Consider the following 25,825-nt stretch of genomic DNA (forward strand, 5'->3'; position numbering starts at 1 on the left):
AGCCTAACCTGCTGCATGCTCTGCGTACTCTGCTTGCTTGTTTGTTCACTCGCTCTCCTCTCCTATCCCAGCTCACAATGAAGGCAGCCTTGCAGTGCTCCTTAATTTACAGAGGAATGGCCACAGGTCCACATCTCCTGTCTTTCCCCATGCCCTGATAAGCTGAGAGGCATAACAAGTTTGGCTTCACTTCCCGGTACAGTTTGCTTCCTCTGGAAATTAAAACTGTGGCACAGAGAGAGTTACCATGTTTATACAACTTAAGCAAAAGTACTGGGTGAAAGTTTCAATTCGTAAGGTTTTTGGCGTGGGCGCTGCCCACATTTCTTAATATTGCATCGTATGCACAAATCTTACAAAATAGAGCCGACATATGATGCACAGCCCTAGAAGGTACCATGGAGTTGCCCCAGAAGACCTTAAAATTGCTAGAAAAGTATCCTCTCTAGAAACTTGCTATGTCCTCCAGGGCAGCTCTATAGTAACTTCAGCTGAAGTATGTCATAGAATCTCCTGGTGTTATCTAGGAAATTCCTAAAGAGATCATGTTTTATCAGAAGTGGGTATGAGATGCATAGATATCGATCCCATAGGTATGGAGTGTCACATTATACTTGCAAATCTGGAAGCATCTCCTACTCTAATGCCTCCCTCTTGTACGTGGATGGTGCTGTTTTGGTTGCAGAATGACTGGAATTCATGGAATGATTCTGCTCTTAGTCTATAGGTTAGGGACTTTTCAGAATGAAACAACTGGAGTATTTGAGCCAATGGATTAAAAAGAGCCAGCCCTTGAGGGACAGCTGCCTTGTTCTGCAAAATCAGTGGTAACAATCCACAAATGGCTTCAAATTAAAAAATGAAGTTTAAGACTCGAAGGGACCAACAGAAGGCACACATCGCTCTTAAAATATCTTTTAAATGCTCTCTCATTAATAGCATCTAGTTTTCGTCTCACACAGGGCAACAACAACAGATGGTTTCACAAACCAAAACAGAGACTCGGCTCCAGTCCCAGTAAATGCAGAAATAAACTGGTGTGGTGTTATTGCCCTCTCTCTGCTGAGGGAGCAAAGGCAAAACAGTAAACTATCTCACAGAGATCCTTAAATGTAGATTATTACATGCTGTTTTTGACTATGTTCAATCATCAAAAATGTGATAGGCCAAGCAGAGGTTTTAAGGCCCCGTGCCAAGGGGATACTGTGTCTGCAAGAGCCCTAACAATGAAACACACTCACCCACAGGACTGAGAACACAAATATGTTGTAGGGAACCTATCCTGCTTTTAGCAACTTGAATGAATAAATCATGACTTCCTACACTGTTTGGCTCTCAGAGGTAATAGTAAACAAAACTGTAATTATAAATAGTATTTCTTCTCTTCCTGTCTTTCCAGAAAAAAATGGAACTATATTTAAACCTGTTTGCCCCACCTATCATAAAGCCTTCTTCACAATTGCCAGCCCCAGATTTGCCAGAGTAAAAACTGCAGCTGGCTCCTGTACCTTTAATTGCATAAAAGAAGGGATTTCAGCAGGTGTTACTTGTTATCTGGTTACGTGATAAGCAACCTGTGTTGATATTCCCTCTTATACATAACTATTAAAGTTACAAGAGTTGTATCCAGTTTCCAGTCCAGCAATCCTAATTGACTTAGATGTAGTTGCTTTTTAAGTCAATAGGAGCAGTTTCCACAGAGAAACAGTTTTGTCCTTTCTTATACCTCCATCTGCTGAAGGACTGCTAGCTGGGCCAAAACTAACAAAATGAATTTCAACAAGGACAAATGTAGGATACTGCACTTAGACAGAAAAAAAAATGAAATGCACAGATTCAGGATGGATAACACCTGTTCTGGCTCAACAGTCCATGTGAAAGAGATATTGGAGTCTTCATGGACAACAAGTTAAACATGAGCCAAAAATGTGGTGCAACACCTTAAAAGCCAGTGGGATTTTGGGCTGCATCAAAGAGAGTATAGTGTCTAGATCAAGGGAGGTCATGGTTTGCCCTTCTATTGGGCTTTAGTTAGAATTCACCTGGAATACTGTGTCTAGTTCTGGGCAACACAATTTAAGAGAGATATTGACAAACTGGAACACATCCAGAGGAGGGTGACTAAACTGATCAAAGGTCTGGAGACCATGCCCTATGAGGAGCATCTTAAAGAGCTGGGTATGTTTAGCCTGCAGTAGATCAGGTTGAGAAGAGACATGATCGCCATGTATAAATATGTGAAAGCATGTTATAAGAAAAAGGGAGTAGGATTGTTTTCTGCTGCTCTGGAGGCTGGGACGCAGAGCAATGGGTTCAAATTATAGGAAAGGTGATTCCCATAAGAGTTATTCAACAGTAGAACTCTCTGCTTCTGAGTGTGGTGGAAGCTCATTCTTTGAAGGCTTTTAAACAAAGGCTGGATGGCCATCTGTTGAGGGTACTTTGTACATGGCAGAACTGGATGGCCCATGTAGCCTCTTCCAACTTTGATTCTATCATTCTGCTGTGTCAGTTGGGCAGAGAATTTGCTCTGTGTTATAGTCTATTCACAGTTCAAACTCTATCTGCAAAATTGACTGGACATCTTAGATAACTTTTTTCAAGGTCATGCTAAAACCCAGATCAGATTTACCATACCACCAACTGCTAAGAATTTTAGTATCTTTATTAGATACATTTGGAGACAGTAGTATTTGCCTGTTAGTACTATTCATGATGCTTGCATTTCTGTTATTTGTATTTGATACTTGTTTTCAAAATTAAATGGAAGTTTAACACAGTATCTGATATCTTCCATTATATATACAGTGACATGTTGTATTTGTGGTATTTGGATGTCTGAGAGTTGTTGACTACCAGAAGCTCCTTCTTTGAAGGCTTTTAAACAAAGGCTGGATGGCCATCTGTTGAGGGTACTTTGTGCATGGCAGAACTAGATTGCCCATGTAGCCTCTTCCAACTTTGATTCTATCATTCTGCTATGTCAATTGGGCAGAGAATCTGCTCTGTGTGTTGTAGACTGGGTTTATTCATGTCTTTAGGAAGACTGTTGAGTAAAAACTCCAAGAATGGGAGTCAAAATATGGCAGCCGTTTGGGACTGATAGGAACTGAGTCTTTACTTGGCAACCAACAGCAGGTAAACCCATTTTGGCATCTCTGGTGATGGTGTCAGATGGTGGGTTGTGTTTTGGAGATCTTAAATGCCAGAATTCCTTTGGACAGATTGATTCCACCCAGCCTTTATTACTATGAAAGAAAGAGGAGAGATCTTTCTTTGTAGTTAATTTTTCACCACCATTCATCACTTTATAAATTTTTATCAAGTATCCCTAATTTCCTTCCCACATCTAAAATGTACCAGATTTTTCCAAATGTAAGGATTGTGCTCCATACTTCTAAGCACATTAATTGTTCTTTTTAGCAGTTTGTTCTGAACTAACCAAAAGCTGCACACAATTAAAGAGACACAGAGAATAAAGATAATTTATTTTTATATAACTCAGAAGATTTTGGACATTCAGTTTTGTTGAATGGTGTTTTGAAGCATTTTCAGGCTTATTTCCTGGTTATTCTTGTATTTGAATGCCTAACCCCGGTGGCGCAGCAGGTTAAACCACTGAGTGGCTAACTTGCTGACCAAAAGGTTGGCAGTGTTAATCCGGGGAGTGGGGTGAGCTCCTGCTGTTAGCCCCAGCTTCTGCCAACCCAGAAGTTCAAAAACATGCAAATGTGAGTAGATCAATAGGTCTACTTCTCTGGCGGGAAGGCAATGGTGCTTCATGCAGTCATGCCGGCCACATTACCTTGGCAGTTCCTATGGACAACACTGGCTCTTCGGCTCAGAAATTGAGATGAGTGCCAACTCCCAGACTTAATGTCAGGGGAAAACCTTTATCTTTTACTCTATACTTCCACACCAAATGTATTTCTATGAATAACTCTGATTTAACCCTGTAAACCAGGCCTTGAAATTATGTAGCTGTCCAGATGTTGCTGGACTACAGCTCCCAGTATCCCCAGCCAGCTCAGCTAAGAATGAGTAATATCTGAAGTTGCATTCCCATAACTGCTCCCAGTTGTTGAATAAATCTATTTCTAGACAAGCATGGGTAGAACTGGGCTGCCTCCTGGTTTAAATAGTATATAGATACTGTTGCTTTGCTGGATTTGGCAACATCTATTTTCACAATTGATTCTTTGATCCAATATGTTACTTCAACTCTTGTCTGTAACATTCTGCTCCTCCTTCCATTTGTGCACAAACTGGGTTGGACCTTGGCTCTCATTTCCCACCATCTGTTGGCTTCGAAGAGCCAACAGGTGTTGAAACTAATAAAAAACTGTGTGACTCAGCTTGGTCACACATGACACCAAAACCAGGCAACCATCTATCCAATGTAGCATGGCATAGAGGTAGGCAATTGATGTGAAAGAACAAAAGAGACGAAAGGTGAGATTATGTTTCTTCTTTTGTTAGGAAGTTGCATGCTCTAGCAATTGGCACACACACCTGAGAACCCTAAAAGAGAAGATACATTTGTAGCCAGGGTATCTTCACAATACCTACTTTACTCACAATGCTCATTTTACAAACAAAGCATTAATGTACAATCTGGATGCAGATACCACTATTCTTTGGGGTCACATGCACTGCCAAAAATGTAAACACACAAAAGAAAAAAAAAATCCAAAAGTAGTCAACAGTCCACTTCTGTTTTAGAAAGACAATGTCTTTAAATGTTGAAACCTACATAAAGGTGAATTCCCACTTCTGAAGGTTTCTGCAGTTTGGGAAGAACAGAAAAAACTGCTTATAGAGTTGGAAGGATTTGGAGCAAACAAAACAAATGCAAAACAAAACCCAACAGCTTTGGAAGAGCTGATCTCGATTCATCATCTGCATCTATGAAGTTGCTTTAGCTCTGGCACTGCCATGGCTAATGAAAACAGGATATGTTTCTTCTTTGTGGGGAAAATGTCAAGCCATGGAACTTAGATTCATTTGATGACAAAGCCCTAGCATTACCGAACATGAGAGTCAGCCACCCAAAACATTACAGTTGCATTTGTGTCATACCTCATAGATTGTAAGTAAACTGTTGTTATAAATCAGAAAGCTCTCAAGATGGAAGAAAAACCCCAAAAGTTCCACAGTTTGTTCTTGTATAAACTGAATTGCTACTGGAGGAAAAGAATATCATCTCTGAAACAAAATGATTCTAAAGCTTAGCTAGTTTAACATTGCTAAAGTACTATAACATTATAACTATAGCTCCTGAATATTGATAAAGAAGGCTCTATGGAAATTGTTAAAATCAGTTTCTGAAATGTTACATGAGAAGATGTAATGCATCATGAGAGAGATTGGGAACAACAAAGTGGCCAGGAAACCTTTCAAGAAAGAGTTAGGATTCAAATTTCAAAACATATAGGTAGAATCCAAACAAAAAGAATTATATAGGAAGTCTTGGTACTTACAGAGACTCTCTTCCTTTTTGGATAGCCCCTAAGTGGTTTGGAGAACATTTATTATTCAAGTGCTGTGATATCCAATATGGTATCCCTCTGTGGAACAACAGCATATCCAGAAGGTATGCTTGAACCAATTTCAGCCCTAATTAACTTTCATGGTTCTTGATGATGAGACCTTGGATCTTATGGTTTAAGGGGAGGGTCAGAAGCTCAAATGTAGAGAACACGCATTGCATACAGACGTTTCAAGACCTGGCTTCTCTATTTTAATGAATCTGATAGCAGGTGAAGGCAAATTCCACCCTGTCTGCAATGACTAAAGCTCCTTCCAAACAGAAAAGACAATATTGAGCTTCGGTTTTTCTTCTGGTATTGAGGATGAAGGATGTGTGGGTGTTCCCCAATTTTAGGGTTGCTTTTGAATAGCATACTTTGTGCAACTGTGTTTGGTGCTTAAGCCATTCATACCCTCAATACACACACAGATGAAAACCAGATTATTTCACAGATAAAAACCACAAAATGTGTGGCCAAGAAATATCATAGTGTGATCAACATGGCAAACAGTATTAATGAGGAAGTACACGCATGCTAGGAGAGGCTGCAGCAGTTTGCTTTTCCCTGAACCTACTGGGAAATAGCAAGCTACCTTCTCCTCTCCCCCTTGCTGTGCTATTTGAGTGCATAGTACTATATCACACTTTGAACTCATGCAGAAACTGATGACAAAGGGAAGAAATGGGAGGAAGAGGGAGAACTAGGATATTTGGAAAGCAGTTGAAATGTGGGACAAGAGAGGATTTATCAGGTCTATCCTTACCAAATCAGGACAATAGGAAAGTGTTATTGACATAACTAGGGATGATGTCCCAGATAATATTACCTGGGCCCACCTCCTGTGCCATCCCTAAGTATCAAGCTTTGGCTCAGAAATTTCAAACTGGGAAATTTCAACCACTAAGATCAGTAATAGTTGCTATTTTTTGCCTTCAAGTCATTTCCGACTTACAGTGACACTAAGGTGACCCTATCATAGGGTTTTCTTAGCAAGATTTGTTCAGTAGGTAGTTGGCTTTGCTGTATTCCAAACCTGAGAGAGTGAAACTTGCCAAAAGTCACCTGGTGAGTTTCCATGTTTGAGTGGGAGTTGAACCTTGGGCTCCAGAATCATAGTCCAGTGTTCAAAGTAATAGATCGCACTGCACTATAAAATCTCAAAAATATTTGCCATGACCTCACAAAGTTTTAAAGATGTTTTGGTTCAGATCTTGGGAAACTAATGTTTTCATGTTCTATTTTGATTGGAGGTGTGTTTATGTGGTGGGGGAGGAGTGGTTTCTCTTCTGAAAATAAGCCTAAAGGATGAAGAGAGAATGTATGACCCTCCAGAAGTTTCTATATAGCGATTCCCATGATTATTTCCCATTGCCTGTGCTAGCCAGTGACCTTTGAGGAGCCACATGTTGGGTATCTTGGGTCTGAAGTGTGAAAAAAGGCAGTGAGAGTTGGGACGTTTCCAATCTATGATGGGTAACCTTTTTATACTTTGGAACTACAGCTCCAAACTCCAACATCTTTCACCCTTTTGTACTACAATTCCACATTCTTGGGGTTGCGGTCCAGTGAATCCCCTATGCTCCCTCACCAGTTAATTGCTATGCTGTACTTCCCTAGATGGCAGCCAGTTCTTTTACTCTTCCTTTAATCTCCAGTCCATTTTTTGCCTGAAGCTCTATGTTAAAAACAATAAAGCTGCTGCGGATTCATTTTCAATAAAGGCACAAACAGTACTTTAGCCTTTCTTGTTGCTTGCGGAGAGTTAACTGGCTGCCTAGTCACATGGCATTCAGCCCAAGGGTGACTTGGGCAAGTGCTTGAACAAAAAAGCCCAACACTATTTTTAGTTCCTACCCAACAAGCCACTTAGTTTTGGAGCAGGGGGAGGGAAGAAAGAGAGGCTACTTCTGTGTTGAATGTAACAGCAGGTCTTTCGAAATAAATCAGTCAACTATTGGCAAACAATATCAACAAGTAAACCATCTTGGCTGCAGAAAAGTAGTAGAAGTCATTTAAAATATATACTGTGCATTTCTAATGCTCATTCAATGCGCCATTACTTTCTAAACTTTACTTTCTTCAATCTAATTTTTAATGCTCACACAAATGTTTTATGTTTTAACTCCCCCCCCCTCTAAATAAGTAATATGAGGAATCCAGTCAAGTGAATTGCTTTCCTAGGCAATCCTTGGTGAAATTAACCAACCCTGTATCCTGTGTCTAAAGAAAAAGTATGAGTAAGAATAGTACAGAGCAACAGCAGCTATCTGATTAAGACTTTATGGTTTCATTCCACAAATTCCTTTCACAAGCATCAGCTATTAAAACATATTTTAAAACTTACTTCCAACTTCCTTTTGCAGGATCTTTCCTTTTTTAGGAACTGAGTCAAAACACCAAGCAGGAATAAAGACATGCTTTTAAAAATAGAGGAACACAAGAAAGGAGCCCAAAATAAGTTTTTTGGGGGGAGGGAGAGTTAGGCTTTGGGATGATGTTGCTGGGAGAGTGAAAAGGAGAGGGTTTAAAAATTGTTTCTGAGACATGGGCTGATCTTGGTCTTCCTTCTCGTCTTAGCTGAAATATTCTCCATTCTTTCTTCTGCCCAATCCATTCCTCTTTCCCACACACACTCCTCCATTAAAGACTGAATGACTCTAACCGGGATTGCCCTGTGGGGTAATGGCAAACTCTGCCACCTAAAATATACTTCTGTGTTTTGTTTACAACCGGGAGGCAGCCAGAGGGTTCTGATGTGTGCAGCTTGGCTCTGATTCAGTATCCCTTTTAGATTCTCTGATTCATTGCTCTTCTGACCTCCTGTTTGTCTCCAGCTGTGATTTATGTCGCTCAGTGCTACTTTCCAAAGCAAGTCACTCTCCAAAGGAGTTGGAGAGGGAGGCTGTCCCTTCCCTCTCTGAGCTCCAACTGTTCACCTTACTCTGGTCCTCTGTGCTCCCCTACCTGACTTGTAACAACAGTGTGTGCACACGCTCATGCTCACCAGCCGGTGTAGCACCGGTGCTCGAAGAAGTTGTTGCCATTCCTGCATGATGGAGTCATGGGAGAAATTGCAGCTAGCACACAGATAGTGGGAGTGCGAGCAGCAAAGCTGGCTGGAGCTGGGAGCAGCTGAGAGCAGCAACAGCAGCAGCAGCTTTAGTTGGCAGAGCTGGAGGTGACTACATTCGCAGCTGGCTCTTGTTCCTGTGGAGAACTCGCTGGAGGAAGGTGAGAGCTCCGTCTTGCTTTAGATTTCTTGCTTGTTTCCAGCCACTGGGCTGGAGGGAGGGCTGCTCTCTCAGACCTGCCTATGTCTAATGTATTCCTAACATTGCCAAGACCCGAGAAAGCATTCAGTGTGATTTTTTTCTGGTGAAAAGTCTTTAGTGTGTCCTAGTTCTTTCTAAAGCACCAGTTCTTACGGTGAGGACTTGGAGAATCAAAGGACCTGTGCTGATGGATTTAGTTTCTTGTTCTGTTTTTGTTAAGTGGAGAGAATTTCACGTGTGACTAACTATAAAGTGTTTTTGACAGTTTACTTGTAGGAAACTTGGCCGATAGTATGCACCACCTGTATTATACTTCTCACTTTGGGAATATTTAGTTTGTAGCCTTGGACATTGTCAATTCATGTTTCAGGCAAAGGCTCAAACTTTACAGAGAAACTCCTAGGATTGTGTTTCTGCTTTGAGTGGATTCAGAATGGATTAGAGGAGTTCAACTTGATTCATGGCGAAACAGACTCCTGCAAATTACCAGTAACTCTGACACCGGGGTCACGGTAGGCATTTCGTAATCCAAATAACATACCCTTTGTTTGAGGCTCTGTGCCTCCATAAACTCATCTTGCTGTCACTTGCTGTGGTTTTATATGCAGAGATGGAAAACAATCTGATAAAAGTCTTGTTCAGTATGCCTTTTTAAATTGCAGTTAATAATAGGTCTGGAATTGCCTACTTGAGGTCTCCTTTTTAAATGTGTGGTATCATCGAGCAAGCAGCATTTGAGATTTGTATGGCATATGTTTTACCAAAAACAATAGGCCTGAAATGCTTTAGGTGCAAGCAAATTTTTTGAATTCTGAAAGCAGAAATTCCAGACTTTATACCGGCAATGAAATGTATAAATTTAGCATACTTTGCATATAATTGTATGAGCTGCTGTGTTTTATTTGTAGAAGTATTTCCTCCATGGTGTTGTTTCAAACGTCTCCTGTCATAATACACATGAGGATGGGTGAGACACATAAGTTGGTAAAAGTGTCCAAGTGTATAAAGATGCAGATATAGAGTGACGGAGAAATCAAAGTTTGATGAGAAACTTTTCCTGATGAAAGCCATTTCCTTTTTCTCTCCAGACCCAGACAACAACAACAACAAACTTGCCACTAATTTAGGGTAAAGGGTAACTTAGTCGCAGTAGTCCACACACTGGTAACTTTCTAATTAGATTATGTGGAATTGCCCTTGAAGATGACTTGAAAGCTACAGCTCATGTAAAATATCACAGTAAGGTTGCATTGGCTGCCAGTTCATTACCAGTCTGAATTCAGTGTCTTGATACTAACATTTAATGGCTTGAGGCCTCAATACTCTTAAAGGGTGATTCTCCATATACTGTATATCCCTGCCCAAAGACTTAGATCTGCCAGATCCCACTAGTGTATCCATTCTAATGGGAGGAGGACACAAGAAGGGCCTTTGGGCTTGGTGCCACACTGGTGGAATGCTCTCCTTCCCTGAAAGCTGGACCTGCATCAATGCTGCTTTCTTTTCAGCACCAAGTCAAGACGTGGGTTTTTATTATTATAGCCTTTGGGGTCTAATTTACTCCCAAGAATGTACATTTAACAAAAATACTTTAAATCCTTTACAACTGTTTTAACTTGTTCAAATTATTCGTTGATTTTAATCTGGGATAGTCTAAATTGTTTTATTGGTCTGCTGCCTGAGATTTCATGATAAATTGGTGGAAGAAAAAGATTTTAATAAATGCATACATATTTTATGTTTGTATTTTAAAGTAGCAGAACAAGTTCATGCATGCTGGACAAAATGTGTGGAAGGAAAGTCTGCATAAAACAAAGACACCTTTCAATATATCTTTGCATGTTGAGCCCAGAATAAACGGCAGCTATTGACTTGTATGGGACAACATAAAGGATTCTGGCTGGTATACCACTGAGGGTTGAGTTAAATGCATTGACTACTACTGCAATTGAGCAGCTAGCTTATTGCCTTGCCTTGTGCTCTATGTTGGGTTTTAAAACCATTGGAGGGTATTGGAAAAGTGTCAATGGATGGTTAAAACAAACTATGTACATCAGTTGACTTTAAATATGTAGTATTCACTGTTTCTTCTTAAAGAACACAGTTAGTCCCTTTAGTAATTTTCCTCCCACAACAAGAAAGACTTTCAAACCACACTGTTTTTGAAGCCTACTTGAATTCAGGATTTATTCACACAGGGTCATTTCTAACAGAAAATAGCATTTTTTGCACAGTGAACAGCTTTTTCGATGAATAAAATATTTCCCTGTTGAGCTATTATTTTTTGTGCAGAAAAAGTTGTTTTCAGTGTAAATCAATCAAGTGTGAATTTTGCGTAGAATACGTAATTCCTGAATGGTGACAAATCTCATCAGTCCAGGGTATTTCTCATCATATTGTCTTGGTACTTAAAAACATGTTTCATATGTTTTCCATTCCTTGTTGATGACTGCCATAACTGACTGTTCAAGAGCTGGGGAAAAGTTAATATTTAGACCACACATTTCAAAATTCTCAGGACCAAGTTGCCCAAGCTGGGGTTAATTTTTTTTGCCTCTTCTGGACTTGTCCCAATTTTCTAGGTCCCTCTATCCAATGAAGCAAAAGATAATTCCTTACACATTGGTCGAAGATATATACCTTTGTGATTTGATTATTTTCTTTCAGGTATTGAAACTAAGTCATTTTTAATATTAATATCTAATTCTATTTTAATGTTTGTATAGTTTTAGTTTTTAAATTGTATTGCATTGGTTTTACTGTGAGCCAGTTTTATAGAGAGAGAAAGTGGAGTAGAAATAACAACAACAACAACAACAATAATATGTTATGTTTTACTGGAGGACTTAGAAAGAGAAAGGACTATAATCACGAAGATGCTAAAACCTGTTAATGTCGGCATCAAAAGGGAATGTGGAGATAGGATGCTCTAAAGCAGGCAAGGGCAAACTTCGGCCCTCGAGGTGTTCAACTCCCACAATTCCTAACAGCCTCAGGCCCCTTCCTTTTCCCTCTCAGCCACTTAAACAGCTGCTCTAAGGGACTTCTTTTTTTAACACCAGTGGTGGTTAATGGCATCTATATCAAGGAAACAATGAATGTGCTCTAGATTTTAGTCTGAACTTAAAAGAGTCTTCTAGACTGGTGAATCTATTTCGGGTAAGGATTCAGAACATTGGATGGCCACCTTAAAACCCAGAGTAGATTAACTGCCCCACCAATATGGAATCTTCCAGCTACCATTGATTATGATTATATTTTACCTTTCAGGACAACATGCATTCAGGAGATTGAGCAAGTCGGTAAAAAGAATGGTTAAGATAGCAGATAATATGTTTGAAAAGAATAGAGATAGTGTGCTGCCAAGTGGAAGCAAATCACTTAGTACCTCTGGATCAGCTGGTACCAGGTATTCCATCTAAGGGAGAATGAAAAATGCCTCTCTCCACTCCAAGTCATAGCATAAGCATTGTAGTTACTTGTCAAAGGGGGATTCCAGGGTTTTGATGTGTGTCTAATAGGGGTGTAAACAACATTGACAAATTTCCTCATGTTTGGTAAGAAAGGGTGTTTTAACACATCAGCAGAAAAACCTGCAAACCACGGTGAAGATTTTTTTGTTTTGTTTTGTTGATTTCTTTGTTTGAAAAAGGTTTTGGTGCTCCATTCATCAGAAAAAGCAACATCAACAACAAAAACAACTTGTGTGCCAAAACTAGGAGGCAAAAATTTTGGATTTGTTTTGCATGGTCTCAAGTGCACAAAATCACTGGAATATGTGCTAAATGTCTCATAGTCTCGGCCACCAGGAAGAAAACTTTTGAAATGTTTCACTCTTGTGTGCAATAGAGAAATTGATTGTTTATATCAGTGGTTCTCAACCTGTGGGTCCCCAGATGTTTTGACTTTTTACTCCCAGAAATCCTAAGAGCTGGTAAACTGGCTGCGATTTCTGGGAGTTGTAGGCCAAAACACCTGGGGACCCACAGGTTGAGAACCACTGGTTTATGTGATTTGTATCCCCAGTGCCCCAGTGCTTGGGCACAAATACAGAGTGTGTTTGAGAAGATATATTTCCAATGTGTGGTATTTATTCAGGCCATAGAAGATGTGGCTTTTCTTCTTTGTTGTTGTGTTTGGGGAGACATGGGTGCCCTCTGGATGCCTTGGATTTGAACTTCAATGATCTCTCACTGCTGGAATTGTCAGTTCAAACCATCTACCTAATGAATTTCAGTAATGACTTTATTCTTTATTAACCCAATTTATACTCCTGCCATCCCATAATTCCTATGATTCATCCCCCTAGAACAAACCTTGTCAAGCTTTTTGTCTAGACCTAGTTCTAAAATAAACTTGGGCTGCATCTCATTAAGTCTACCCATTGCTTGTGCCAGCTGGCTTTATCCACAAAAGAAGGCTCCAAAACAGAACAGCTTAGATCTGTGAAGCTTTACTTTACCTTATTATCTGTATCACTAAAATAATATATCCACTTCTTTGGCAAATGATGAGAATGTTTAAAAACCATTTCTATTGAATAGATATTGCAACACAAACATAACCAAAGTACTTCAGGAAACAAAACCCAGTAATGAGCTGAAAAGGTTAATTAGAATTGCTATGGTCCAAGTGTCCATTCCCATTATCCATTGCCTGGTTACTGTAAATGTTTTGGCCTTATTTATGTGTGCGAATGATGCTTGGTCCTTAGTTTAAGATATATTAACCTCAAAGGGCACGTTTGCCCACTTTCCACTTATAAGAGCCGTTACAGCTCTGCTGCTCGTATCTTTGTTTGGAAAGCAAGAAAGGCTATTCTGCCATTTGTCACAGTTCTGCTCTGGTTTTGTGCCACCTTGTTATGCTGAATGAATTTTAGGGCATCCACAGAGGTTGACTTTGGATTGTGAACTCTTGTTGTTGTTTAGAGAGTAAGCTCAAGCATTTTAAGTGCCAAATAAAGTAGCAGCGCCAAAGGAACAGTCAGCTGCTGGCTTTTTATCAAAGGATTTGATCATAGATCTGTCTGAATGGAACTCAGGAAAAGCAAAGCAAACTTGGCAATGAAATTTTCCTACTCACTTGTGAAAAAAAATCGTAAGACCTATCACTGGGACATGTTTGCACACTTGTCATTTCTAGTATTTATGTTTCATATTGTGAGACCATGAGGTAAAGCTAATATTCTTTGTATATGTGTCTTGAAGTCACCCATTGCTTTGGGACATGAGAGAAGCTCCCCATAAGGATAGTAAAACATCAACCTCTGGGCGTCCCCTGGGCAACGTCCTCACACCAGAAGCGACTTGCAGTTTCTCAAGTCAGTCCTGACATGAAGAAAACTCACTGCCTTATGGCAACATTATGAATTTCATAGAGTTTTCTTTGGAAATAATACTTAGAGGTGGTTTTGCCAGTTTCTTCCTCTGAAGTACAACTCACATTACCTAGTATTCATTGATAGCCTACCATTCTAAGTAGTAACCAGGATTGATGCTGCTTAGGTTCCAAGATTGGACAGAATCTGATGTCTAGATTTAATTTTTAGAAATCAAAACAAACAGATATTGAGAGACAGTGGACAAAGCTGAATAAAAAGATACTGTTGGAAATGAGAAAGGACATAGTTCTGCAGCTGTGACTATTTGAGAAAACAGATTTCTAGGAAAAGAAGTGAATGTCTTTAGAGATATTTTTTCTTCAGAACCAGAACATCCATCTATCTATCATCTGTCTACCTCTCTTTCAGAAAGGCTCTACATTGCCATATTTCAAGTGAAATGCATGACAGCTTAGTATGTGTGTGTGCATTTGTGAGTGTGTATCTTCCTATTTCTTGTAAGAACAATAAATACACTATAATCCTAATTTGATGTGGTTTTCCAGGCTGTATGGCCATGTTCCAGGAGCATTCTTTCCTGACATTTCACCTGCATCTATAGTAGGGATCCTCAGAGGCTGAGAGGTCTGCTGGAAAATAGGCAAGTAGGGTTTATATATCTGTGGAATGTTCAGGGTGGGAGAAAGAACTCTTGTCTGTTTGAAGCAGGTGTGACTGTTGTAATTGGCCACCTTCATTAGCACTGAATAGTCTTTCAGCTTCAAGGTCTCGCTGCTTACTGCCTGGGGGGATGCCCGCTATAAATGCAGGTGAAACGTCAGGAAAGGTTGCTTCTTGAACAAGGCTATATAGCCCTGAAAACTCACAGCAACCCAGTGATTCCAGCCATGAATGCCTTTGACAACACATTGATGTGGACAACTGTGGCTTTCCAAATGTTTTTAACAACAAAGCAATCCTTCACCATTGACTGTGGTAGCTAAAGCTGTTTGTAGACCAAAACCTTCTATAGGATCAATTGACTGCATATGTGATAAACAAGGTGTATAGTTGTGGAGCTTTAACAAAAATGTGTTTATATCTGTCTTCACATGTCCTGCCTACTTATGACATCCCCATGAATATAATGGGGTTTTTAAAGAAAAAAGAAATATTCAAAAGGCAGTTTCTTCCTTTGAAATATAGCCTGCAGCATATGGTATTTGTTGGCAGTCCCTCATCCAAGTACTAATCAAAGCCGACATTGCTTAGCTTCAAAAATCAGGCAGGATCTAAAACATTTTGGTTATTTAAGCCTTTTAACAGAAATACACAACACTATATATATATCTCACACACATTTCGCCTCATCCAAGGACAATTTTAATCTGAATTGAACTTGAGATGATTTTACTGATACTCAGTATATTATTTCTTTCAAGTACAGTAGAGTCTCACTTATCCAAGCTAAACGGGCCGGCAGAAGCTTGGATAAGTGAATATCTTGGATAATAAGGAGGGACTAAGGAAAAGCCTATTAAACATCAAATTAGGTTATGATTTTACAAATTAAGCACCAAAACATCATCTTATACAACAAACTGGACAGAAAAAGTAATTCAATACGCAGTAATGTTATGTTGTAATTACTGTATTTACGAATTTAGCACGATATATTGAAAATATTGACTACAAAAATAGCTTGGATTATCCAGAGGCTTGGATAAGCGAGGCTTGGATTAGTGAGACTCTACTGTATTGGATTTATGTTTAATTTTTCCTTGGTTTTCATGCTTGCTAATCCTGTTTGCATATTCAGCTATACCAGGGAGTTTCAATATTGTTCTTTTCTTGTAGAACTTTCACATAACAATCAACTGACCTACTTGATCAGTGTCCTTCTGATTCCTATTAGTCTCGGTCAAAGGCAGAATGCATAGATTGAATCACTGCTGGGATAATTACTTATTTGAGGACGGTTCCCAATCAGCATGGCCACTAAAGGATTCTGAAGGTGCAATTCAAACAAGTACATATTATTGGCCATGCTTTGTATGATCGGATGACATTCCAGGCATTTTCAGAAAAAACAGAACTGGGGAGGAAGAGACTGCCTGAACCTGAAATGTTTAGGACCAAGGCCTTGTATGTGTCCAGACGGGATTATTATTATTATTATTATTATTATTATTATTATTATTATTATTATTATTAAAAAATAGGGTTTGATATATACACTCTTAGTCCCAGGAAACTCCATGATAGGGTCACTATAGGTCAGAAATGACTTGAAGGTACACTACAATGATAAAAAGGATTATGTGCACTAATTCTGCAGATCACTATTAATGACTTATCTTACCAAGCCACTGTAGCCATTTCTGTATGCATTTCAGTGAATATGAGAAAGAAGGTACACTACAACAATAAAAAGGACTGTGACACTAATTTCTCAGATCACTATTATTGACTTATATTATTACCATTTCTGTATGCATTTAAGTGGAAATGTGGAAGGTACAACCCCCATTTTTAATATGATGTTGAATCTAAATATTCTTGTTATATATTTAATGTTAGCCACTAGATGGCAGACCAAATAGGAAGGAGTTATATTGCTCTCGAAGAACATTCAAAGAAATAATCATCTATATTTGGGTAGCAAAAAAGCACAATTTCAATATGGCAGAAATTTATAAAGTTGTTCTGTTTGCCGGCATTAACTATGTGGACATTTCTGAGTGAAGGCTTTTCTTTACAGCATGGATCCTTTCTCCTATAGCTTTACAAACACAGGTTACATTGCTCCCAACCTGTATTGATCAGGAGTGCTTTGACTGAGTGGCAGATCTCGAAAAAGGGGAGGATTGCAACTCTTGGACTGTCTCAGATGGATGGGATTTTCTAAGAACCGTAAACCAGAAGAATGAATTTTTCAGAGTTCTATTTGTGTGTAACCATGACAGAGTGTTTTGTTTTGTTTATCAACTGTGATAAGCATGACTGCCTGTCAGCCAGGATGTCTTAAAAAAGCCACTGTGTTTACAGGCAGAATATCCTCGATACTAAAACCAATGCAACATCAACAGCAGTATAGAGTAGACCAAGGGAAATAATAGTACTGATCTACTATTGTTATCTGGGGTACTGTGTCCAGTTCTGGGCACCACAATTCAAGAAGGATGCTAGTTTTATTATTTGTATGTGTTATTCCTTGTTGTCCCAGGCATTGAATGTCCCCTCAGGGAGATAGAGCAGAATACGAATAAGGTTTTATTATTATTTGATGCACAACAAGATTAGTACACAACAAACAAGATCACTATGCTGGCTTTTGTATTGGATCACACGTCTGACATTTCCCAAGTGTCTAGGACTATGTGATGTATCGGCGAATAATGTCTGCAGATCCAAGTAGGGTGGCCTTTTGCATTTGATAGATGGTAATTTTGTCAGCACCAATTGTGTTTTAAGTGCAGGCCAAGATCTTTAGGCATTGCACCCAGTGTGCTAATCACCACTGGGACCACCTTTACTGGCTTGTGCCAGAGTCTTTGCAGTTCGATCTTTAAATCCTCGTATCATGTCAGCTTTTCCAGTTGATTCTCGTCAGTCCTGCTGTCACCTGGGATTGCAACATCGACGATCCATACTTTGTTTTTTCCCCACAATCGTGCACCAAAACTCTGTCAGTCTGAATTCAGAAGTCCTAGGGTAGTTTTATGTGTTCATTTTCTGTAACCCTTTCAGGCTTGTGACCCCACCACCTTATTCGGTATTTGTGGCACAAGTTCCAATGGATCATCTGAGCAATGGTATTATGCCTCTGCTTGTAGTCTGTCTTTGTGATCTTCTTGCAACTGTTGAGGATGTGATCCATTATTTCATCTGCGTCCTTGCAGAGTCTATACTTGGAATCTGTAGCTGACTTTTCAATTCTGGCAATTTGTTCTAATTGCTTGTTCTTTAGCTGCAAGGATCAGCCCCCAGTCTCCTTTTTCAAAGTTCCATTCGTGAACCACATCCATGTTTTTTTCCTTCTCAATTTGGATCAGAATTCATTCTGACTTAGGTGTCTCTTGGATTGTGGCATTTTCCCCTTCCCTAGAAATGCATACAGTAGGCTCTTGCTATCTGATGGGGTTTGGTTCCAGGACCATCACTACCCCCATGGATATGCAACCCCATGGTTGCTTACATCCCATTATATACACTGACATAGTAAAATGGTCTCTCTTATACAATGTGGTAAAATCAATGGTTGAATCTGTGGTTATAGAGGGCTGACTATACATATTCCCATGTGAATTTTTAATGTTCACATTTAACACACATTTTAAAAATGTACAGTTTTTCCCAGTTGATTAAATCTCTTGTATGCATTTTTAAAATTTACATATATTTATGTTAGTTGAACAATACTACTACTCCCGAGAGCATGTTCTTCTTTCCAAATTCGACATATCTGGAGTTTCAGCCATTGAACCGAATGTGCCATCTCAAGATTTCATAGCTATTAACTACAGTTTCAGACTTACTGGTAGGGCTAGTCTTGGCATCTTAAATCCTATATCTTGACCCTGATAGCACTGTGGAGGACAGATTATGCAGAAAACATCAATATATAACATTTCTCTCTTTCTGCCTGTTTCTCTCTCACACACTTCAACCTACAACAATATGGAGGAGACCCGGCTCTTAACCACTGACAAGAATGTAATGCTCTGTGTGATATATACCAAGAAAGAAAATTATTGCCATAAAGATAAATGAAAGCTTTGGAAAATATGGGGTGAAGCTATTGGGTATCCTGCTAGATAAGCACTAAATATATTACTGGGCATAGTTGTTCGATAGTTAAGAGATTAATTTTCAGCCTCCTAAATTACAGCTATTACAATGAGACATATATTAAGTGTGCTGTCTTTCGCCCAACAGGCTACAGCTTTTTGTGTGTCTACATGTTGTGCTAAACGCTAGTCTGCCTCTAGGCGAACCGTCATTATAATTTAGCAGAGGAATCCAAGAAGGAGACTATTTTGATTGAGTCGCTGTTAGGCAGCTATTGTCTAAATTGCTTTTTAAATTTCAAATGAAACACTCATCAGTTATTTCGGAAATACGAAAATGAGATTCCTCCTCCCCACCAATTCAATTATGGAATAAAATTAAAACACAAGGATCAAGCAACCCAGGTTTTTTTTCAAAACCTTTGAGTTGTCTCAACATTGGTTGATTACTACTTATCTGAAATGCCTCGAACCTGGTGTTCTATATTTCAGATTTTTATCAGGTTTTGGAATTCTTGCATAATGTAATGAGCTCTTAGAGTTGGGGCACAAATCCAAACATGAAATTCATTTAGTTTCATATACACTTTATGCAAGAGCTTGTAGGTAATTTTATATTCAATGTATTTAATAATTTTTGTGAATGCAACAAAATACACTGAGCTATCAGAGAGCAAAGGTTTCACTATCTCAGCCACAACTGTGGACAATTTTGGAATTCTGGATAAGGGATATTCAACCTCTAAAACCTTCTGGATTTGTCTTTATTGAAAACATCTAATCCAAAATGGGGGAACTTTGGTATTCCAAATGTTTGGACTTAAGATGTAATCATTCACTCACCCTAATCATGGCTAGAGTACCGTATATACTCGAGTATAAGCCGACCCGAATATAAGCCGAGGCACCTAATTTCACCACAAAAAAACTGGGAAAACATTGACTCCAATATAAGCTGAGATACCAATAAAATTGCATTAATTGAGGCATCAGTAGTTTAGATGTTTTTGAATTTTTACATCAAACTGTAATTTAAGATATGACTGCTCAACTCTGATTAAATCATTATTTTCATCTTTTTCAATGTAAATGTGCTTATGTATCCTTTTAATAATAATAGAGTGAAATAATACATGTAATAATAATAATAAATGCAGGAAAATAATAAATGTAATAATAAATAGAGTAAAATAATAAATGTATTAATAATAATAAAAATAGCATAAAATAAATGTAAAAGTAACAACAATAATAGAGTAAAATAGTAAATGTAATAATAGTAATTAATAGAGAAAAATAATAAATGTAACAATACCAATAATAATAGAGAAAAATAATAAATATACCATATATACTTGAGTATAAGCCGACCTGAATATAAGCCCACCAGGACCCTCACCCGAGTATAAGCCGAGGAGGTTTTTTTTTCAGTCCTCAAAAAGGGGCTGAAAAACTAGGCTTATACTTGAGTATATACAGTACATTGAAATTAAAGAAAATTACAAAGGAAGACCAGAAAGGAACCTGATGAACTGAATTATAATCACAAATTTGAATCCATTAGCAAGGTATGAACAGAGGCAATGACTTCATAGCACTTTACATGTATAAATATGAGAGTTCTTGCTACTACACATACAACAAAACAGATCTTAGACAAGGGTTTTGAACCTAGAGAACTGACATTTGTTGAGCAGGTTGCACATTCCAACACTAATTGATCACTTTAAAGATCTGGAAGGCCTGTATCACATTGTGCAGCCCTTTGGAAATTTAGGACAAGGGTCATAATAAGATCTTTCTGAATCTTATTACATTCCATCCTGCTCTACACCTGTGTAGTAAATATGCTATATACCCGAGCATTTATTTTCACTCTGTGCTACATCCAAAGAACTGGGTCTATATATCCATGAAAACTCTCTCACCTGTCCTTTTGTATGCAGCAGGAGACTAACATGATTATTTCTTTGGAAAGTCAAAGATATTTCAACTCCTATTGAATTAATTCCATGTGCTAATCACTAGTAGCATCCATCCTTTTAACACACATGCTCACATAGTATCATCTAAAAAATATCATGGTTTTTGTAACTACAAGCAGCTTTTAAATAGGGATGCATGGGAATTTTGTTCAATCTTCTTCAGCAAAATGATATTACAGTAAGCCTTCCACTTTCATGGTGGTTGGGGCACAGGATCCCTGCAAAAGTGGGATACCCATGGATAAAAATACTTTTCTTTTACTTGAAAGAACGCCTGTTTGATTCTCTAGGTCTTCTAGGGTGACTCTGCCAGAAGTTGATAATAGAATCATCCTGGAGAACCTAAAGATCCCCAAAGAGAACATATTAATCAAATCTGTAATAATCAAATCTTAAAAAGTTAAAGTTGCAAATGTGGAGATTACACAGTATTTTACCTTCTAAATTAATTCATATCATCCTTCAGTTTCAGGCATACCTATTTTTTTTTCAAAATCATAACCGGCTTAAAAAAATTATACCTCCACATAATTAAATCTGAATTACCATATGACGTCACGTGAACTTATGCCAGAAAAAGGATTCCCTTATGGTGAGCTGTCAAATCAAGCAGTGAGCAAAACTGCACAAATAAGGCTGGGGGATAGATGCAATTCACAACTGAACATTTTTAATAAAAAGGTTTCAAGAAGAAGAAGCATGAAATTCCCTTCCCCTGCTTCAAATACTCTCTGTTCAATACTAGTTTGCTGCCGGCTATAAGAGCTCAGACTGGTCTGACTCCCTGTTCTGTGGAAGATGGTTGTGCCACTGAATAGGGGAAAAACATTATGAATTCCTAACACATTAAGAGACTTGTTCCGTCATATATTTTTCTCTGTCTTTTTCTCCCATGAGAATGGTCACACTTCCAATTGAATAATCTTTTGCTCACAGCTTTCTATCACTTTAAATAAAGTCGAAGTATCACATTCAATCTGGGACTATCTCAGAGACTATATTTATGCAAATTATATAAGAGACAGCCAATTCGAGAGACCTAGGTGTTTAAAGATCTGAATTGGGAAATTGTTTTCCTCTTCAAGTCTAGTTAGATTTTCAGTTCTCAGGAGACAACTGAGAAGCGACAAAGTTACTAACAGACTTACAGCATTTGTGTATATCCATGCATGTGAAAAGGAGCCCCGGTGGCGAAGTGCGTTAAAGCATTGAGCTGGAGACCGAAAGGTCCCAGGTTCAAATTCCGGGAGCGGCGTGAGTGGCCGCTATTAGCTTCAGCTCCTGCCAACCTAGCAGTTTGAAAACATGTCAATGTGAGTAGATCAATAGGTACCGATCTGGCAAGAAGGTAACTGCACTCCATGCAGTCATGCTGGCCACATGACCTTGGAGGTGTCTACGGACAAAGCCGGCTCTTCGGCTTAGAAATGGAGATGAGCACCAACTCCCAGAATCGGGGAAAACCTTTACCTTTTACTGTGCATGTGAAGGGGCCCCTGGTGGCACAGTGTGTTAAAGTGCTGAGCTGCTGACCTTGCGGACCAAAAGGTCCCAGATTCAAATCCCGGGAGCGGAATGAGCGCCCGCTGTTAGCCCCAGCTCCTGCCAACCTAGCAGTTCGAAAACATGCCAATGTGAGTAGATCAATAGATACCGCTCTGGCAGGAAGGTAATGGCACTCCATGCAGTCATCCCGGCCACATAACCTTGGAGGTGTCTATGGACAACGCCGGCTCTTCGGCTTAGAAATGGAGATGAGCACCAACCCCCAGAGTCGGTCATGACTGGACTTAACGTCAGGGGAAACCCTTACCTTTACCTATGCATGTGAAACAAAACTGCAGGTAGACCAAGTTCACTTTTTTAAAAAAAAAAGTATTCCTGGAAATTTAAAGGAAAAAGCAGCAGTTGTGACAATTAGGGCAAAATTCTTAGAATTGTTGAGAAAGGGTTGGCATCAGATATCTACAGTGAACATACACTCTAGAATAAATACTACTGATCTTGATCCCAGGACCTCATCCCATGAGTGGGGGGGAAACAGGGAAAAGCTGAGGTCTGTCTTCTGGGATGGCCAACCATCCTTTCCTCTCATTTTCCCCATTTCTTGAAGACACATTCACGGCTCCATTTGCATGCTCTTTTGAAATGGAGTCCCATAGGATGTGTGCCTAACATCATGTGATGGCCCCTGTGGGACTCCATTTCTGAAGTACATGGAAACGGAGACCAGACTATTTGTGATGAGATAATTGATCCCACCATGCTTTGAAATAGGCATCCTATCATCTAGCACCAGCTGGTTGATGGTGCTTTGTTTGTTTTTCACAGATCAATACCTCATCCCATTATCTTCGAGATTCACCATAGATCGTGGCAAATCCATGAGGTCCCATCGGGGGGCATGGGGAACCCGTCACCCCATGTCCTGCATCCACCTGGCTTCTCCCTATTGTTCTGAAGGCAACACAGGAAACCTCCTGCATTGCCTTAGCAGCAGAATGTACTGCTTGCTTTCCCCTTTCATGATGGAGCCTGGCTGGAAGTACACATGCATCGTGCAATGGGCTCCATGATTAAAGGGGAGAACAAGTGGAGTATGATGGGCAAAGTAGCCTGTCTGATGAGGTTGAAAGCTCTGCCAAGTAATTCATGAGGTGACCCAATAAGGTATTTCTTAAATACGCTTCCCATGCACATGAATTCATTCATGTCTTAATTGTTTAAGATATGTTAAGTACATGGGTTCATATTCAAAATGCCACTGCAGATAATTGGAATTCACATTTAAAAGCATTCAGTAGCATCAGGCTGAATCCAACTCACCTCTGTTCTGAAATGTAAGAACCAATCAGAGAATAAAATTTTCCTTTTTTTTTCTTCACGAAAGAAAAAAACTCATGTACAGTAGAGTCTCACTTATCCAAGCTAAATGGGCTGGCAGAAGCTTGGATAAGCGAATATCTTGGATAATAAGGAGGGATTAAGGAAAAGCCTATTAAACATCAAATTAAGTTATGATTTTACAAATTAAGCACCAAAACATCATGTTATACAACAAATTTGACAGAAAAAGTAGTTCAATACGCAGTAATGTTATGTTGTAATTACTGTATTTACGAATTTAGCACCAAAATATCACAATATATTGAAAACATTGACTACAAAAATGGCTTGGATAATCCAGAAACTTGGAAAAGCGAGGCTTGGATAAGTGAGACTCTACTGTACTTTATAGATCACATAAAGGAAAATGTATGCAAGAAGTATTATTGATGAAGAAATGTATAGTTGAGTTCTAAAATCCCCTATATGTTATTTAAATTAGTAACTAGCTATAGTCCATTCATCCATTCAGCTAAAATATATTCAAAGTTAGAAGGAGTTTTATTGATTTCTGGCAAGGCTAAGCTTTAAAAAAATCTGGAGAAAAGTTAACCCTTCATTTTCCATTTATTGCACAAAGTAAAATGTATCATATAGTTAATCTACATGTATGTTAGGATTTCTGGGGCTTGCAGAATGGGAAAGACCGTGTGATATGAGTCGTTATTGATGTATTGAACTAATTATAAACTAGCCATGGAAAACACATTACTTTTAGTGATTTTCTGCAATAAGTAAAGTATACAATTATGTGTCATTCCAGTTCTAACATAAATAGATAAAACTCCACTCTTTTTGTGAGGTTACTGTTTAGTTATTTTTCTGATTACCTTTTTCCTTAGGATTGTTTATACCACAATTTAGTGGTTTATGGTATTTTTTAATGAATTTCTGGTAAATGAAAAGAAAGTAAGGAGTTATTTTAAACTGTTAACTATTTTCACAAAATTGTATCGGTATACCTTTTAAAAGCAAATTTCCAGACCATGCCCATTTAATTTAGAATCATATCAAGCCTTTTTACCATTGGCGCAAAACCTGCCAGGCATTTATTCAGAAAGACCAGCTCCTGGTATTTTTAGGCTTCAGTGATCACATTATAAAACCTTTTCAAGGATCATGATGTCTGAAGAACACGATGAAACTTAACCATGAGATGAGAATCTAAAGATGGGCTTTAATTTTTAATGCTAGTGCCTATGATGAGATACGTATTGTGCTAGATGGGGAAGAAAAATTGCAGAAATGTGCAGTCCTATGTGAAATGTAAAAACTGAATATTTTTTTAAAGAAAAGGTACAAACCGGGCCTGGCAGACAGGTTAACGCAGCCAAACATGATGGGAAATTACTTACTCGACTTTTACATGAACAAGATTCAAAAGCTAAATTGGAAGACAATGTAGTATTTAGGTAAAGTGGAGGAGAGTGTTAGGGGTAATGTAAAATACAGGGGTTCATTCAGGAAATATGAAAACCAGATTAAAAGTGGAAGGTGAACCTACAAGCAAATTATAAAGAAAAACAACATCTACAATTTTCAATCATCATTTCTCCAAAAGGAACTAATTATTTCCTGGAAGGTTTGTTTTTTTGCGACAAATCTCTATCATAGCATAACGCTTTAATTGTCTACTGTTTTATCTAAGGAAAACATCTTTAACAGCTTGTTGGTCAATTAAGTTAAAAAGAATTTACTCAAAAGCCAGAAGCCATATTTACATTTATATTGCAGAAGCTTGTTGGCAATCACCAGAATTGCACAGAATATTGATGACTTTATTTAAGGAGGTGAATCATTTGATCAAACACCATTGATATTAGAAGTGACAAGCATTCATGGGTTTAAAAACTGTCAATGAATTTTCAGTGACTGACCATCAGGCATTGTTTTAATAGTTAGTCTTGGGGTAGAATCAATATCCAATCCATAGTAGTTTGCTGGCAAATTGCCTTATGAATGACTTGAAACAGGCAATTGGATGTATTTGTCTTCTTACCGTGACAATCGAGAAGCGCTTCTCCCTATTCTGGTTACT

General features: G+C 38.6%; 1 protein-coding gene across 6 annotated transcripts in view; it reads left to right on the forward strand.

Annotated features, from left to right (window-relative positions):
• The window catches only part of arhgap24 (Rho GTPase activating protein 24), a 364,561-nt gene that overhangs the window by 210,003 nt on the left and 128,733 nt on the right, over window positions 1–25,825 (forward strand). Inside the window, exon 1 of one of the 6 annotated variants that reach the window (XM_062981821.1) lies at window positions 8,422–8,762. The exons of 4 other annotated variants lie outside the window; for them this stretch is intronic. The gene's annotated coding sequence lies outside the window, so the exon portion shown is untranslated. Of the gene's footprint in view, window positions 1–8,421; window positions 8,763–9,179; window positions 9,316–25,825 lie in introns of those variants that run through there. One more of the 6 variants, XM_062981822.1, reaches the window with a different exon arrangement.

This window comes from Anolis carolinensis, chromosome 5, assembly GCF_035594765.1.
Source record: "Anolis carolinensis isolate JA03-04 chromosome 5, rAnoCar3.1.pri, whole genome shotgun sequence".
Taxonomy (NCBI): Eukaryota; Metazoa; Chordata; class Lepidosauria; order Squamata; family Dactyloidae; genus Anolis; species Anolis carolinensis.